The sequence below is a fragment of the Corvus kubaryi genome, unplaced genomic scaffold, assembly GCF_017639235.1.
Source record: "Corvus kubaryi isolate FWS band 111438036 unplaced genomic scaffold, C.kubaryi_AGA036_p1.0 137, whole genome shotgun sequence".
Lineage (NCBI taxonomy): Eukaryota > Metazoa > Chordata > Aves > Passeriformes > Corvidae > Corvus > Corvus kubaryi.
The window spans coordinates 33,871,706-33,890,234 of record NW_024580671.1 but is presented as its reverse complement, the minus strand read 5'-3'; the positions used below and the strand labels follow the sequence as shown (position 1 = coordinate 33,890,234).

Genomic DNA, 18,529 nt, shown 5'->3' with positions numbered 1-18,529 from the left:
AAACGTTAATGCAAATATACTGTTTAACTGGGATTTACTTTGCTATACACAGAAATCTGGCATGTGGTGAGAAATGGAGGTGTCCTGGTACTGCATACTTATAGTGCTCAATAAAATTATTTTTAACACAGAGTAATATTTTTTTTCATGTTCATTTCTTTATTCTGCAGTTAAGGTCACCACAAAAGTACTGATTCTTAAAAATTAATTGACCATATTTAATAGTTGGGGGAAAAAAGATCTGAAACACTGCTTTAAAGACAACTTAAACATTTTTTGTTAGTTTGTAGGCAGGCATCTCAAAGTCTTTCTCTTCCTTGTGACCAGTTTTCATTAATATTCATAGAAATTTTTCACAGCCTACACAGAAGAGGAGATACTAAAATTCAGTATCTAATTGTGACAAGTGAGTTGCATGTGATGGAGACCCTTTTTGACACTGATGTGCTTTGATTTTTTATGTTTTATGACTGTGATACACTTCTATTATTCAAACACAATTCTAATATTCTAGTGTATTAAACATTGTGTTAAACATGGACACAAGAGAAGTCAGTGCCTTTATGTAGCTCAGAAAGGCAGTAGTACTTTTTTTGTGGTCGTTGTAGTGGTTACATGTGGTCTATCTGGTTGTGAAAAATTCTGTAGCAAAATATAGCATGTGTTTGTTATGCTTATGTAAGGTTTTATTTTTGGCAGCCAGTGCTCCCTATACCCAGCCATGAGAAACAACCTGTTTCTCTATTTTTTTTTTTTTTACCGTTCTATAAATTGGTATAATTTATTGGAAGCTTCTGCCATGTCTGGGACATCTGCTTTGGTGGTTGGTGGAGCGTGATTCAAACGCCAGAAAGAAGTAAGAGGGCTGCTAGGTGAAATAGCAAGATTGGCCCTGAGAAAAGGAAAAATTATTTAAGATAGAAGATGTTTCTAATAAAAGGATGCTTTTGCAGATTTGGCACAAGAGATTCTGGGATAAGTCTAACTGTCTTAATACAAATAGTGTCAAGCTTTATACCTGAAAATCCAGCCTGCATCTAATGTGCCTTCTGAGTGGAAGCTCTTTTACATTTCACAGATCAGAATTTGAACCCACTGAAGACTAGTAGTTTTGTTTATGAGCTTGAGTATTTGCATTCAAGAAAAACTGATTATTCTTCACTGTGAACTCATGTAATCTGACTGTGACTTCTCAAAGGAGCAAACCAGATCTTCCATAAGCTGATAATGCAGCTTCCAGAGCTGTTACAGTTCTAGCTGTAACCAGCAGTTACATGTGTAGGCAAAAATATCTTTGCTGTGGTATGAGCCACCAGGTTGGAAGGCAGAACTGCTTCTTTAAAAATCCTTGTGCGTCTAATACCTAGAAGTATATTCTCTCCTCAGGCTTCCAAATTCATTTTTCACTGTAGGGCAATGTTCTTTTTAGCTTCCTAGAGACCTGGCTAGATTTTTTCTGCCTTTGGCACATCATTTACTGAATACAGTGAGAACTTTTCTGCTGAATTTTATCTTACCAGCCTGGTGTTTACTTGACAGAAAAGGTGGTAGTCTCCTCTCATGAGCATTGTCACAACATACAGGACTGGTGTTATGGCTGTATGTCTACATTGTTCTTCTTTGCCCTTTATCCAGGGCAGAATCCACATACTCTACTTTCACCTTTGTGTTTTCATATTCTAGATACATTTTCTAAATAGAACAAAAAATTGAATTGAATGGTTTTTCATTAACCCCCCAAGAACATTAAATCAAGTCCGTATCAGAATTATATGAAAATATTTCCATTTTGTGTCATATATCATAAAAAGAAAAAAATAGTGTTTGTTCAGGAAAACAGTTCCTAGTAAAAGATAAGGAAAAAAACCAAAAACATTTAATTTGTAAGAGTTAGGAAACTATCTTTCTAATAAGAAAAACATTTTATCTATATTCTTTCCTTCTTTCTTTCTTTCTTTCTTTCTTTCTTTCTTTCTTTCTTTCTTTCTTTTTCTTTCTTTCTTTCGATACTTCTTTCTTTCTTTTGATATTTCTATCCTTTTATCTATTTATTGGGTTGAAGTTGGGGATAAGAAACAGTGCCTATAACTGGATTAAGGATCTAAGAGGGTTACAAAGAGGATGTAAGGGTACTTTGTGAGCAGAATGACTAAGATTGTTAATAAAAATAGACCAACTGGTCATGTTACACGCTTGGTAATTGTGCTTGAAGCGCAAATACATGGAACGAAAAGAATCACTGGCGTTCTGTAGCATTAGGTAGAGATGGTTTGCAGTACTGATAGTGGCACAAATGTATGTTTGTCCAAATAAAGGGAGGAGGAACTCTAGAAACAGAGTGGATAATCTGTTAAGCTGAGTTAGTTTCTGAAGTGACACTCACTTTTGTATATCCACATTTTGTGTACAAGGAAGTTTTTCTCCACTTTTCTATGCTGGTCATTAGAACCTGGCCAGAGCAGTTGGGGGTATTATGCACAAGCCTCAGGCTTTTTCAGACAGCAGAGTTAGAGATTGGAAGTATAAATCTTGACAAAAGCACAGTCAGTTATGATTTTCCCACAGAGAGAAGGAGCCCTTCACTGCTTTCAAAACAGACCTGTGACTAACAGCTAGCTGAATAAATAATGGAGATCTTGTATCTTACGTGATACATATGAATTATCCTCCCAAGCTGCATGGCAGTTCCTTAAGCAAACAAAGTGTTTGCTTTTCAAAGGGCTAGATAGTTTTTAAAAGGTTTGTTCTACTCTCATTTAATAGTACTTGTATTACTAGAATTTACATTTAAGCAATTTCACACCTTCCAACTGGGGGAACATCAAGTATTTTATTTGTTAGCATGAAAGTAATATACGTCCTCATTGCGAATTCTAGTCACTGGTTTTAAAAGTAGTGGTGAACAAAATCATCCTCTTGTGAAGCACCATACTTCTAGTGCAGCAGTATTTTGGGTTTGTATCCCATAAAATAGAACTCTTCATGGCAAGAGTTCCATGGAAGAGGCCAAATTCAGCACTGCCAAAGTAAAAGGTTCAGAAAACAGATGGGCAGGATGGCGGTTTTAAGAAGCAAGGACGAACTGTGATCCTCCTGTCTGAGTGCAAACCTACGCTGTGGCAATTACATAGTATCATTTTTTCTGTAATTTCTGGTTTAGGATTTACAGGCTCTCAGAACCTGTAGGTCAGACATATGCCTCCCATTTTCCTTTCCTTCAGGAAAAAAAGAATTTTTTAAAACTCATGTTTCTAAATGTTTTTCTTTGTGTTGAAGATTGAGACTAGTTTAGCTGTTAGGAACACTACTCTTTGATGAAAAAACCCACCCTAGGTCTCTTCTGGCACTTCCCTTTGTTCTTTTTTGTAAAGCTATTGTTCATACACAAAACTTTTTCCATTCCAGGCTAAAACTCAGATACCTCTCCTAAAAAAATGAAAGAGTTGTTACTTCAAGAAAACAGGTCTTACAAATTGAAATTATAATCTCTATTAAGAGAAAGCAGCAAACAACTGTGTTCATATAATGTAATTATGTGTTCTTTTTAAAAGTAATTTATAGATCCAGAGCCTTGAGTATTTAACTGCAAATTTATTTAGAACATTTGGCTCAATCCTATGAATGTGATGTACCGTGCACAGCATTTTTCACCAGAAGATGGCCAGAGGGCAGGTTCTACCCAGTCGGGGACTTTGGTCAGAGTCCCTGACTGTGGCAAAGAGTGGCTGGCTACAGCTTTGCCACCCTGCTCTCAGGTGCTGGAGAGCCAGTGCTGATCCAACAGCTGTACCAGTGTGTTGGTGGTATGGAAGGCATAGGTTGCAAAAGGCAGAACAAGTCTGGTATAGGTTCATAGCTTTCTCCTGTGAGTCTACATTCATAAAGGCCAGGAGATCTCAAATGCAGTGTGAGCTATACTCTCCCCAGCAAAACATTACAGGAAGAACTTTTCAAGCAAACCTTTCAAAAACTGTCCAGATAAGCCTTTTTCAGGGAAAGACTTAACTAGAAATGCAGGCATCAGTTGTAATTGACACCTGTGTGCCTCTGTCCTAGGGAAACTACTCAAGGCAGTGTATGATGTTAAACTGAAGTGTCAACATCAGCACAGCTGTAAACACATCAGTTATAGACACAAATGCAGAACAACTGAAATATATGAGTATAAACTGTCTGGGCCCTGCTTCCATCAGGGAGAGGAAATCGAGATCCACACAGTACTTTTTGTCCTTACCAGACACACACCTTAAACCATTGATAGCCTTTATACTTACTGCCTTATTTGCAAACTTCTCTGACCACAACCACCCCTTTTCCAGTTCAAGAATTAATCCCTCGGTAGCTGAAGCACCTGAGTGGCAAATCCTCAAGTAGCATGATCCTCTTAAGGGACAAGTACATATGCCAGAGTTGTGGCTCTGCAGAGTGCTTAGTGAGGCACTTACAGACACTCTCACCTGTGGGTTGTCTAAACACATACTGTTTTTTACATGCCTTGTAACTGTAGGGATAAGATGGGGAGGATTAAAGGGACGCTTCCTAGGAGAGCTGCCACCTGGCAGTGCAACAGCTTAAGCATCCCATGTTTGCAATTAGTGTTCATGAGGAGAGATTTGTAAGATCTTATGAATCAATTGTGCTCAAACTAATCTTGGGTTGCTTTATTAACAAATTTAATCTAGATTTCTGAAATTGCTAAGAACCTAATGATAAAAATATAACTTCTGTAATTCAACTATTTATAAGCTTTTTTCACATTAACAAGTCAGATTCTTAAAACTGACTAATCACACAGCAGCACAAATGCTTCTTATGCATGTCCTTTGTTTTGTTTGTCCATACATCATGATGTTACAGCAGGCAACAGACAGTAAATGTATTTCTCCCAGGCTTACAGGCCATGTAAGAACTGCCTGGAACTGCAGCCCTGGCACTCCAGAACTCTGTAGCTCTCAAAGGACAGCTGAAGAAGGGCGGCAAGACAGCACAGTGTTCACTGCACTTTATGTGTTCGCTTTTGGTGTTGCACATTCAACTTTTTAAAGAGGTGTCAAAGATTTTTCTATTCCTGGTTCCAGCAAGAAGAGGATCTCTTCTGAAGCTGTTGATACAGTGTGGCTTAGGGTGACATGCCAAAACAGCACCTCATAAACAGTCACCACGTTTTTAACGTTTTTCATCAGGAGACATTTACTGCCTGTCAAAGTGTCAGTCTGACGACTAGAAGGACTGAAGCGCATACTGAGAACAGCAGCATGGGCTGGGCTTCCTCAGCTGTTTCCATCCATGCTTTCTAGCATGGACAAAAGTATTAATTTTAGTGGCCTCCAGTCCCACTGTAATTCTTAAATCTTTCAAGAGCAGAGTGTCAGTTCTGGACACAGTGCAAGTGTTGTTGATGTTGCTGGAGAGCAATCCCAGGGCAGCTGTGAGAGTCAACTGCAGTGTCTGATGTGCACGTGGCCACCTCTGAAGGATGGCTGGAGGCATTCCAAAATACTTGCTGGAAGGTGTCACTAGCTGTCTCTCTCTTTCTTTTCTCTTCTTTTTAATGTGCTTTGTCACTTCTTGGAGATGTGAGCTAACTCCAGCCAGCCAGACTGTGACTCTTTCTACAGTACTTGTGCTGTTCCTCTCAACACTGCTCCTTTCTCCTGCACAAGGAGTATAAACCAGTGCAGGCGTGAGAGGGGATGAACCTTGGCTGTGTCCTTGGTGCATTTGTTATGCAACTTAGCCAGTAAAGGAAGCTGGCAGATGCGGTTCGTTCCTGAACTGGCATGTGACGTACAAAGTTGAATCTCACAGCAACTGCTTTCGCCCAGTTCTGACATGGAGCATTGTGACAAAAAAAGTCATGTGCTCCTTTTGTGCTGTAAGGACATATTTGTTCTGTCTCTGCAAGGTAGGGGTAATGACAGCTGCCTGAATCTGCCGAGATCCAAGTGCTTCCTCTGTAGCCTTAGACTGGAACTTGGTTTCCTTGAGTCTCTCTTCTGAATTTCAAAGTGTAAAAATACAGGGATGCTAAATTAATTTCAGATTGTAATGCACAAAGATTTTAAAGTAGTAAGCACTATTTAAATGTTTCATAGAGTACTGCCTGTATATATATAGAAATATTTGTCTTCAATTCTGTTACAACCAACATTAAAAAGCTACAACACAAAATATATTTATATGACACAAGCTTTCCTTAGCAGTGGGGAAAATTACTTGCAGTGTGATTTGGGTGTTACCAAACATAGAGATTCCCATACAAACTGCCACTTTTTCTTTGAAACCTCTCCTTGTCTTTCAGCAACTGGAAAGATTAAGCACCTTTTCTCCACAGATAAATAAAAGAGAGAAGAATCACTCTCTTCCATTTACACTGGAAGGCAGTTGATCATAAAACTAGTGTTCTGGTACCTAGTTCTGGATTTATTCACTCTCAGCTTGTCATCTTCGTCGGGCATGCAGTGGTACTGGCAATTCTTCTTCGACTGTGCTGTTGCTGCTAAATTCATGACAGTTCCTCGTGGATCAAGACTGATAGGTGGCTGTGGAATCCAGTCAAGAGAATGAGGCCATTGTTTAACAAAATACTGTAAATATAATGAGGTTAGTGGCAAACTATTAAGGAAGCAACTCATCTCATATGCTTGCAGTTTGAGCCTGGATCTAGTAATTAATTTACATATAAAAATATTTCTTCTGGAAATAAAATCCGATACAAAAAATGTGCCAGGAGCTTTTTCAGGCTGAAATCCTACCTCAGTCTGAGCAGTTCAATAGACTAATTGAAGACTTAACCATTATACAGAAGCATTCAGATTTTTTGTGGTACAGAATTCAATAAGGTTTTTTATATGAATTTTCTACCATGGTAAATACTATAAAAATAATATTTATTGACTGACTGAACTATAAATGCAATTCAGGTTTTTATTTGTTTAATATGCATTTTCTTTTCTGAATTTATAAACTTATCCCAAGGAGTACATTTATCACACAGATTTTAGTAATCAGTAAGACTTTAAAATCAGTAGAGATTATAGATGCACATGTCTGACAGTTGTGTCTCAAAAGACTGTACAGAAAAGTTTACAATAAGGGGGAGAAGAGAGAAAGTAAAGGCAGGAGATGGCACATTATCACAGCAGTCGAGGGATACAAAAGGATGCAGATTCTGTACTTAGAAAATGTAAAATAGGATAAAAAACCCCTTGAAGGGTATAGGGCGTACAGCAGCAAAACTTAAAAAAGACTTGTCAAACAGCATCCTGAGAAACTAAATGCAAATTCCAATTCTTTGGATTTTAATGTGTATCCTTAGGAGCATGGGTTAAAGCAAAACAAGGAATTAATCCCCCACTTCCCATGGGCAGGCAGGTGTTCAGCCATCCCCAGGAAAGCAGGGCCCCATCATGTTCAGTGGTCACTTGGCAAAACAAATGTCTTGACTTCAAATGTCTCCTCCTCTTTGCTTCTTCCCCGCTCTTTTTATGCTGAGCATGACCCCTTATGGTCTGGGATACCCCGTGGGTCCGTGCCAGTCGCCTGTCCCAGCCCCGTCCCCTCCCAAATACCTGTGCACCCCCAGCGTCCTCTGGTGGTGGGGTGAGAAGCTGAAAGAGCCTCGGTGCTGTGCGTCAGTAATGATAACAAAACTAACATCATCAGCTGGCAGGTGATTATTTTCTCCTTGGGCCGTGTCTTCCATGTGAGTTCAACAGGGTAAGAGCCGGTTGTAGGCGGAGATTTGTGTTGCATGTATTTCACAACAGAGTGAACAGTACTACCATCACAACAACCCTATAATAATTTTCTCGGAGGATGGGACAAAAATCACTCTGATGTATTTGTGGTGTGGCAGTGAAGTTCATAACCATATGACCTGAATTTTCTCCTTTCCTGGAAAAATTATAAAGAACTTAAAATTCTTGTACCAGCAGGCTGTTAAGACTTTCAGCAGGTAGTATGGTGACCTAGAGCACAGATTAGTGTGGCTGCCTATTTTCACTTTCTGGTTCAAGTGACACCTTGCACAGGAATTTCTATAGTCAGCACATGTCCCCTCCTCCAGCTCTGGGGCTACGTTTCATTAGAGAATTTCCTGACCAGCTGAAGGACATAATTCAGTAAGGACTCAGACTCAAAGGATGAAGAAGCAGTGATTATCCACATGGAGTAGGCATCTTATTTCCATTCAACCTCTTTAAATAAGATCAGTTTTTCAAGCCAATCTTGTGTTAAAGAGGCTGAAAGAGAAGAGGCCAGTAATCTGTCCTGATTGTTCTTCTGGCTGTTGGAGCCTGAGCACCACAATGCGCCTATTTATCCCTTTTTTTAAATTCTGTCTCTATTTTCTTAGCAGGTTTTCTTTTATTTGTCACTGAGCCTTGCAGAAGCTGCTTGTATGTGTCCTTTTCAGAATGATGATACAAGTTTGCAGTGTCCTGGGAATCAGAAAGATCTAACTTGTAAGTGTGTCTTGACTTTGACCACAGGGGGTTTATACAAGACAAGCATTACAAGTGTATGACACAAAGCTTTATGTGTTAGACTCTCTAAGAAACAAAAGTTAGTTCTGGGAATCAGAAATTACTGGGTCTTCACAGTAAACACCAAAACTTTTCCCTACAGAAAACCGAATCAGTTCCATGTCATGTTGCACAATCGTAGACAGAAATAAGCAGAAGCAATTTGTCTTTTATTTTCTGACAAAGTATGAAATCAGTATCTTTTGTATCAACTGGGACAGGAGTTAAACTGTTGTGTAATAGTAAGTTGAAAAGAATTACTTTGTTGTCCAAAGAATTTTGATAAGAATTTCTTCAGCTATACCTTCCAGTTCAATTTTCAGGTTTCCTTTCATAGTGAAAAAAAACCCCAGCTAAATGAAAATTGTCAGTCCAAGCTGACACTTGAAGGTGAATAGATACTTGTTTGAAAATAATAAATAGGGTAAGATTTTTTTTTTTTTTTATCAAACGTCTCAAAAATGCTGAACTGCTCTTTAGATTGACATGTTTTCCTTTACATTGCATATAGTCGACCATAACCGGGACTGACAGAAAAAAAAAAAAAAAAGAGGCTGGAAAGGAATAAACATAAACTTTGACAAGAAATTTTAAGATTTAAAAACATGTCAGATTTTTTTTAATGTTGTTTATAGCTAAGACATTCTATTTTTCATAATTCTTCATTATCTTTAATGAATAAATATTATTTGTAAATGAAGAACTTAGAATAAATTTTTAAACCTAAATAACTGTCAGAAATGTTTCCGTGCAAAGGCTTTCATGAAATTAGTGTCCAGATACTGCATGTTTTTTAACAGAGTGCTAATGAATTTTTGTGACATTTTTCCAAGCAAACCTGATTTATCACTTCTAGAAAAATTCCTATTTGAAGGCAGAAATGTAAAGAGCAATTGCCTATATGCAGTAGAGAGCACGGTGCTCTTCTGAATGTGCTGAAGATGGAAGATTTGGCTATTTCATATGACGTGGAGGTATATTCTCCCTGGGAACCACAACCCTATTAGTACTTGTGCTAAATCCCTGCTGCTTCCATCCAGCAGCAGAGGTAACTTGGAGGTCTGCATTAACCCCATCAGTCCCATACCAGAATGGATGCCACTAGACCTAAAGTCATAGCACGATTCTCTCAATAAATAGGCTAAGGAGTGAACAGCACTGTGATCTGAGTGTCCCTTTGCCTCTAGAAATGGTTTCTCAGGCCACAGGTTATGAGATATTGACAGGGCCAATATTAGAGAGTCGCAGTGTCATATCTTCACTGATAAAGAAGCTGCTGGTTTCTGAGCTGGTTAAACTACAGGCCTTTTGGAACTGATGCCAGAAAGACAAAATTAAATGGGTAGAGGTGATGTTCACACTTATTCTCCTGTGACAGGTAAAACATTGGCACAGGTTCTAGAAAGCAAAAAAAATCCTATTGCTCTTGAAGTTTTATTCTGCACTCAATAATATTTCAGTCTTGGGGCTCTGGCTTGCCAAGACATTTGACCACACTGCATAAGTGTGAGTGTATGTTCCAGGCAATTTGCTTGAAGGTCATCTTCTTAAATACGGTATTTAATAAAAGTTTTACACCTCTGCTGCTGCATCAAGATACTCTAAATCTCTCTGTGGCTGCCTGAGGACTAAATATCAACAGGTACTGTGCAAGCAACATATGGTGAGGTTCCAGTGGAGTAGTTTGTTAGCAGAGTGGTAATCTTGCTTGAGGTGCAGATTTCTGGCAGGATAGTTTCTTTTTCTTTTTCTTTTTTTTTTTTTCCTCACTTTGAAGTCTACTGTACTCGCCAAGAAAAAAAACTTAGAGTTTCTATTTAATATTTACAGTGCATAAAATATCCTCGGTAAGCCAGGCATCACTTTTCAAGGTTGATAGTGCTTGTAATAATTAACAAAGCTGTGAGCCTGCAGGCCAAACTTGATCTGAGTTAACCCTTTGCAAGCATTAAGCTTTGTGTGGTTTTAAATTTTTTTCCTAACTGCTTAACATCTGCACTGTTACTGATATCTGTTTGATTCTTTTTGTCTTGATAGATGTCCAAAATGCTCTGCTGAGAGGGTGAAACGATGTGAGACAATTGTATTGCCAGAGCTGTTCAGGTATTACCCTGTAAGGACACGCTCTGTCAGCAGGGATTGCGTGTCACGTGCTTGACACATGGCAGTTCTGTTTTGCACCTGAGGTGTGAAAAGCTGACAGAAACATGAGAGTTTTGCATATGACCGAGGTGTTCCTTAGGCTGTGGCTGCGTGTGTGGGCAAACACAAGCTCACTTTGCTGGAACAGTAAGCTCCCTGGCAGCCAGGGTGTGCAGAGCCCAGGCAGCAGCAGTGCTGGGCTGCCTCATCAGACATGTGGGGAGGCAGGCTGTGACAGCCTGGCCACCAGGCAGGGCTGACACAGGTTTTAGGGTGGAAGCGTCTCTTCTTCAGCCGGCTGGAAGCAGAATTTCCCAAGAAGATTCACACTTTTACTGATGACTTGTTGCTGCAGAGATGATCTTTGTACTCCTTGGTTTTGTTGTCAGATAGTATGGTTTATGGCTTCCCACATTATTGCAGAAGAAATAATTATTTCCAATAAAATTCAGTATTTGCTGCTGTAGTGTGCTGTAGAACCCCAGAACAATATCTGCCCAAGTCAGCAAGCTGCTTTTTACTACCAGTGTATCCCAGGTTCCTCCAAGCCTCCTTCTCCTGGCCTGTCTCATTTATTTCTGTGGCTTATCTTCAAATTCTGTGTAATACTTGGGTTCTCATTCAAATAAGTAGTCAACCTTCCTGTACCACACCTTATCTGCTTCATTATCTTACTTTGATAATCGTGTAAGATGTCAGTATTTTTATCAGTACTTTGCTGACACGGAGATTAAGCTCCTCATCCTTTTAAGTTCTCCGCATGCAAATCAGCTATGGGTTCTCCTCAGTACTAGATGTGGAAGATAATGATAATGCTTAAAGTCCCTGCATTGATTTAAAGGACCCTCCTGGCCATGGAATATCCTTGTTCTTTTCAGAAGGCAAATTAAAAGAATCATAATAAATTAAGTTTTTAGGTTCTTCCCTATCTGGCAAAACTTTATCAGCTGTAATACAAATGCAACCTATTCTGGCATTTTGGAGCACTGCTCTGATTTCTTAAATAGATACAAATTTTATAATAGTGTGTTAGAGATTGCCTTAGCAATATTTTTATGGCACAGGTGATTTTATGTGTGCTTCAACACTGTTTGTAAAGCTAGTACTTTTAAAGCAGTTAGAGCTCTTCCCTTTTCTTCATTAAGCTGGTATATCACAGCTCAAACTGTGCCCTTAGATGGCTCTTTAACTAAACAGAATAATCTGTATCTGCATAAGAAAATGCTGGCTGAAACAGCAGCTAAAATCTATTCACCAGTCTGCATTGCAAGTATCTAGTTCTTGCCATGCAGCTCTTTGTACTGGATTTCTAATGCCTTGAGTAGAACTTGTGTATGGGATGAATAGGATATTGAAGGTGGGATGATGAATAGATACATGCACTGCAGTGTAGAAATTTGGTCATTTTTATTAGCTAGTGCAGGGAAGCTGATGTTGTCACTGCCTCTTCTTTGCTCTATTAATTGTAGATTTGGTCTGTAGCTCTGTATTGAGTTCCATGAGGGAAGGTGCAAGTTATTTTTTCTCATTACCTTTTGTGGTTTCCATGAAGATACATGAGGCTTCTTATACAGAGCAGTTTATAGGATTAAGGACTCAGTTAAGGATAGGCAGATATTACAATGGGTTTTTAATAGCCTAATACAAAAATATTAGATCCTTATTCACTTGCTAGAGTGACATGTGGAAAGGTATGTCTCTCTAAATCTCCCCCTCTCCTCCCATACAAATTCATGTGGATTTACTTAGGGCAGTGGTTTGACACAAGTTAAAAAGTAATAAAGACATGAGTTTGCTAAGTACATTTTATGAGAATAGAAAAAAACTCTTCTATTAAAAACAGAGAGTGAGATGTAGTGGGACTATATCCATTAACTACCCCTATTTATTTCTAAACAACTTCCAGAATAACTGAATTTGAGATGTGTAAATATTACATTCTTCTGTTACTGCTAAAATGCATTGGGAATTAATCATTTGATGTATTCATGAATTGTTGCAAAAGACTTCTCTGTAAAGTTGTGTTTATAAGTTAAGTTGTGTGTGTATATACAGATACATACACAGACATATGCACCCATTCAAAGAAATAGGAGATTTTTTAAAAACTACTGTGAAAATACTAACATTTCTTATGTAGTTTCTTTTTGCTACTGAAAGTTAGGAATACTTTTTTATTTTTCTGCATATAATTGCATCACATTTAAAAAACCTTTGAAAAACAGCTGTGAGAACTATTTTATGATTATGTAATGAGCACTGTCTGCTGAATTCTTATATCCATCCACTGGCCACTGTCCTACATGAACACTTGAGAGCAAGCATCCATCACTATAATTTGTGTTAAAGCAGACAGTACTGAAACAGAAGCTCATCAAATTCCCCAAAAGAATTTCAAACAGGAGCTGCAACTACTGTTGTTTGGTTGCTTCCAGCATGTCAAGCTCCATATCATGGATGCCTTTACTTCCTGCAGTAAGGTGTTCATTCTGTTACAAGGAATTCTGGTTGTTTAGTGCTAACACCCAAAGACTGTGTTGAGTATTTTGGGTATGTGCTGTGATTTTCCTTGAGCTACTTCCTTATTTAGTGATGCAATTTTCATGTGTATCATTAGTTAGAGTGGCTTTTTATTTAAAGTAATTGATTACATAGTCATGGAAGTAATCGTGATTGTGAAGACAGTAGATAACCATTAAAAGTGGACGGTCACTGAAAGTATTTTATAGCTTTCCATCTTTTGGAAACAGAGATATGTGAAAAAAGTACAGACAACAGAGAAATTATGTGTTTGCTTTGAACAACATCTTTGTGTTTCTCTATTACCAGGTTTGTTGTTTAGTTTTGGGGTTTTTTTTGTTAATCTTCTTCCTTTCACTTTGTTTAAAACATTTTTAGAGAGAATGAAAATGGTTAGGTTTTGCCTGGAGCACATATGTGAGTTTGTTTTAACCTTTTCAAAATTATTTTTTAAAAAATAAAAATAACTTACTGGAATACCTACTCGTAACTCCTTTTTTCCCTCTTTAGTTAGGCTTCAATGAGTACAGTGAAAGAATCCTATTATTTAAGCCCTTAAACAGTGAAATTATTTGCAGTAAGAGTTTTACTGGATTAATAGAATTTTGCTGAAAGGAATCTGTCATAGCATCCATTTTTTCTTTGCTTAAGGCTAAGGCAATGTTGCATGAGTCTTAAAAAATACAAAGTCTACCACGTGTGTGTCTTGTAAATAATGGGAACTTGGGTATATGGCTGATTAAGTGGGTAAACTATTGAGTAGACTGTGCATAGTCACAGAAATGACTATCAAAGGATTAACAGAAGTCTACACAAACCACCTGTAACACAAACCACCTATAGCAGAAGATGTGCAGACCAAGAAACATCTCAATAGGAATGTGGAAGCACATAGCACAAATGAAACTCATGCTGTTTGCTAGTAATTGGAGCTTGGGAGGTCCAGTTAGCATATGGCTAAACCAATTAACTAAGTGCTATCTATATGATAGAGGCTTAGGGCATGAGCCAATGCATGCAGAACTTCACAGTTTTTTGTAAAATAGAGCCATAATTTGGATTCTTTGGATTCAGGCTACAAGACAGCCAACCTCAGCACTTCTCCAGTTGTTAGGCTTTCTAGCATAGTGCCATGAATAAAAAAAAAGCCCCATATGAGAAATACAGTGTTAAATTTTCTGACTGTGTAAGGTGAGCGGTATTTCCCTAGAGGAGGTATGAGTAGACACAGCTGTGGAAGAATTAGCTGTGACCATTACATGAGATCCTCTAGCCTGAAGTGCCTGAAGTTGACATAGGAAAATGAGAGAACTCTTTGTCTCTGAGTTGTCCTGTGCTTGTGGGAGAAGCAAGCTTGGAAAGGAGCAGAGAGCATCTTGTTTTATCCATTATCAGATAGCTTTAGAAAGAAATAATGACTTAGCATTTAAATATAGCCACATACACAGCTATTTGTTGGCTTTTCTTTTGAAATGTTAAATGGCTTGTTGGTTAATGTCAGTTTTTCACAATGGAGTAGTAGTACTTTGCTTTTGGTACTGCCATGTCACGCTTGCTGTGGAAGCTGCTAAATCAAATCAACTTATACCAGCATAAAGGCACTGCAAAATAATGTAGCATGAGATACCTCTTTTACTGCATCGACTGAGTCTGACTTGAGTGGATGTGGAGAGATACAACTGCTCTGAATGGCTTTGCTGGGTGCTTTGCTCTGAATATCAGGGGATTGGAGAGGTTAGAGGTTTGCAGCACTAAGATGCTTCTGCTCCCACTTTCTTGTGAACCCATGACCAGGATGGTGATTCTTTTCATGGTTCTGCCATGGTTTCCTTTATGATTTGGCAGGTCAGTTGTAATTTGTTTAGCCTTTCAGGAAATACTTATTTGGAGCTTGTAGTGTTGACAAAAAGCCAATAAGCATAACAAAGAGGGTGGTCCCTTTCACTTGTCCAGATGACTGATAACAAATAAAAGGTCAACTTCACATTTCATAGGTCACTTACTTTTTTCTTGTGGGAACAAAGTCAATCTGCCCACTTTCCCTCCTTGAGACCACTACCAATGGACTGTGTGAATGATGATGTGACTCTCCTTGTGCTGATATGCTTTTTGGATTGGCATTTGAAGGGATGTGGCAAAAGTCAACAGTCAAAGGTGTAAAAGTACATTTGCTAAAAGTTACATAATTTTAGGTGGAGCAAGAGACAATTTCAGGGTATCCATTTAGAAGTAGAGCAGAGAGAATACTGCAATCTCATTAAGAGAGTGAATAGTGACAGGTTTTAGAGTTTGCTAGTCCAGAACATGCTACTTGATTATTCTGTATACAGCATTGTCAAGATTATGGTAACTGAGCTACCAATACCTTGCTTGCATAGGAAAGCTGATAGCTATCAGATACTTTTAGAGCACATTTTCAATATCTCGTTGTATACTATAAAAAGAGAGTGTGTATGCAGAAAACCCTTGTATTGTGATATTAAAATTTGTATACACGGACATTTCTTCTCAGGTAAGAGTACTTAGGGCACAGATACCCAAATCTGACACCATCGCTAAGAATTTCATTACTTTTGTGCTTAAATCTATTATTCTCTTTTTCTTTGGCCTTTTCATGTTTTGCCTCCATTTAGTTTATCAAGAACTGCTATTAACTGTCTGTATAAAGGATTTCTACAGAGTTGGAGAGCATGATAATAGACCTGTATTGTGTGTACAGTAATGCTTCTCTCGATGTCTGATACTAGTGTTGTTTATGTACTAGAAACAATGAGAAGCTAGTTTTTTATGAGTTTTTATCATAAACCATGGTTTATAAAAGTCTGGTTTTGTTGTTGCAATGTGAAAGTAATTTATTCAGAGAAACAAGAGAACAATAAAAGATTTATACACAATTAGGAGTGTAACTTGACTAGAAATGTTAACATTTTTCTCCCCAAATACTCTTCTGTGAAAGTGCTCTCCTCTTTCCCTTTGAGGACATACAGTAGCCTACATAAATCAAAGTATTAAGTTGATGAAATATTAAACACAAATTCTAAACTTTCATTAAAGTGGTCTGTTGCCTTTGTAAGACTGAAAGCTATCTCATGGCTCTTATCTAAAGTATCATCAGTTGTACTGCAGGCAACAGATCTCACATAGCACTGCACTCTATTCTAAATGAAAAGAGGTTATGTTTCAGCGGTGTGCTTAGGAAGGGGAATAAATGGATAAAATTTGGATTGTGCTAATTTGTTGTGTGCTAAGGGCCTTTTAAACATGAGTTGATCTCAGTATGCTTTCAGGATAGCCTTCTGCAATCATGAGCACTAGTACACAAAAAGGACGTGCTAATTCTGCAAATGGAGGCTGATCAGATGTCTCTGTTTACCCTCCTCTATAGCCACAGAGATCGGGTGGTTGTGGGTGTGGTAGACTGGCCCATTCTCAAACTCTCACTTGAATTTGAGAGGGGGATTTTGTTGAGAGGCAGGTTGACAATTTAGTATAGAAATGGGTTTTTGTGCAAAACAACCATAGGGATTTAGACACTTGTGAAAGGGCCTGTACTATGTACCCCATGATAGAATCCTTAGGTGCAGCTCAGAAAGCCCAGTTCATGCACTCCACTTACCCACACAATGGCAAGAGGCAAAAACTTCTAAATAGGAAATTTAGAAAACCTGCAGCAAGAATCTAAAGTAAATCACACAAATGTCCCTTCAATTGTCTTTAATGTAATGGAGGTTGGGTACACAGATTCCTCAGACACTGAAAAATATCTCAACCTTGTACTAGGAAAACATTCAGAGATGTCATCTGTGCTCCGTAGCACTAAGCATTGTGTAAAGTTACAGTAGAGATACAGCCTCTATCTGTAGAGTTAATCATGTAACAGAACACTAAAGGTGTGTCAGTCAAACAAACCACTCTCAGCTCTTGCCAGATTAACATACCTTGTCTGCACACAGAGCACCTGCCTGTTATTGCTGCTTAACTTGCAGACAATAAAATCAGTGAGGGGGTTGGTTGCCTTTAGTAGCCCCTGAAGCTGGGCCAATACTTAAAGGTCCATTCTCAGCTCTCTCAAATAACCCAGTTAGAGTCAAGGTAAAGTAAAAATATTCTGAATATTACATGCAAGCATAAATGCATTTCAAACCCCTTGAATCTGAGGCCTGACTGATGATTTCTGTGCAATCTAACTAGAGTCTTCAACAAAATTCAGCTAATTGGGTTACTGCTTGGTTGCAGGCAGTTTTATTTGAGTTACACATGTTTTGTAAGGTGTTCAGGTACTAAGAATTCATGAAAAATACCTCTGTGTGAGACAGTAGTTTGAAATTAGCAAATGGCAGACACCTTACCATGCTGTGAATTTTATTTTAACATGCATGCAATGTAAGAGGTAAGAAAGGACTTTGATATAGAAACTGCTAGTCTAACACGTCAGAAGCAGAGAAAAGTAAAAAAGAAAATTATGAGAAATATGCTTATGGAGAAAATAACTGTACAGATTGTGACACTGTGAATGAGTGTCTGGCGAAGGTATGGATGGCTCTGGTGTTTCAGATCTATCTTCATAGTGAACACAGTAGTACAAAAGTATTTCCTTCCCTCCCATCTGGAGAATGTTACATATTCAGAGCTCTCGAGGCATTCAGTGTATCCTTGGAATCTGGTATGTTGTCACAGCAAAATTGTATTACAGTTCTGACAACAAAGAGAAATACAGAAACTGCACCTAGCTTAAAAGACTCCTTCATATTCCTCTAATGATATCGACAGCTTTTGCACTAAGCAATTTGGAAACTTCCTAGGGTAGCATTTTATAAATAAAATTTAAAAAGAAGTTGAAATGCACTCATTCACAGAGATCTATCTAAATTAAGCAATTCAATCTTTTAGTTTGTGCTTTTGTAATGTAGGAGCTGTCCCTTCATTCTCCACTTTCTGCCCTTGCCATCTATTATTCCCTTCTATTTACTGACACCCAGCCAGGCCTAAATAAATGCAGCATGACCCCCCCAGAGTTGACATTTTCCCTGCTTGTCAAGTTCTTCCTTATTTTCTTTTCTGTTGGCTGAATACTTTCTATCTGTGTCTTTTAAATATTCTGTAGCTACTTCTGATAACCCGAGTTGGAACCAAGGCTTCTCTTTACTTGTCACAGTGCAGATTGCAGCATAGGAGAGGCAGCCTGTGGTGGAGAGTGGCTTGTGTTCTTTCAGGATCAGATTCAAATTACTGTTGTTGCTTCTATTTGTAAACCCTTACATCTCTTTTCCTTCCTTCCTTCCTTCCTTCCTTCCTTCCTTCCTTCCTTCCTTCCTTCCTTCCTTCCTTCCTTCCTTCCTTCC

The 18,529-nt window shown here is 38.4% G+C and overlaps 1 protein-coding gene across 9 annotated transcripts in view; it reads left to right on the top strand.

Annotated features, from left to right (window-relative positions):
* CACNA2D1 (calcium voltage-gated channel auxiliary subunit alpha2delta 1) overlaps positions 1-18,529 on the top strand; it is a 365,110-nt gene that overhangs the window by 18,576 nt on the left and 328,005 nt on the right. The gene's annotated exons all lie outside the window — the stretch shown is intronic.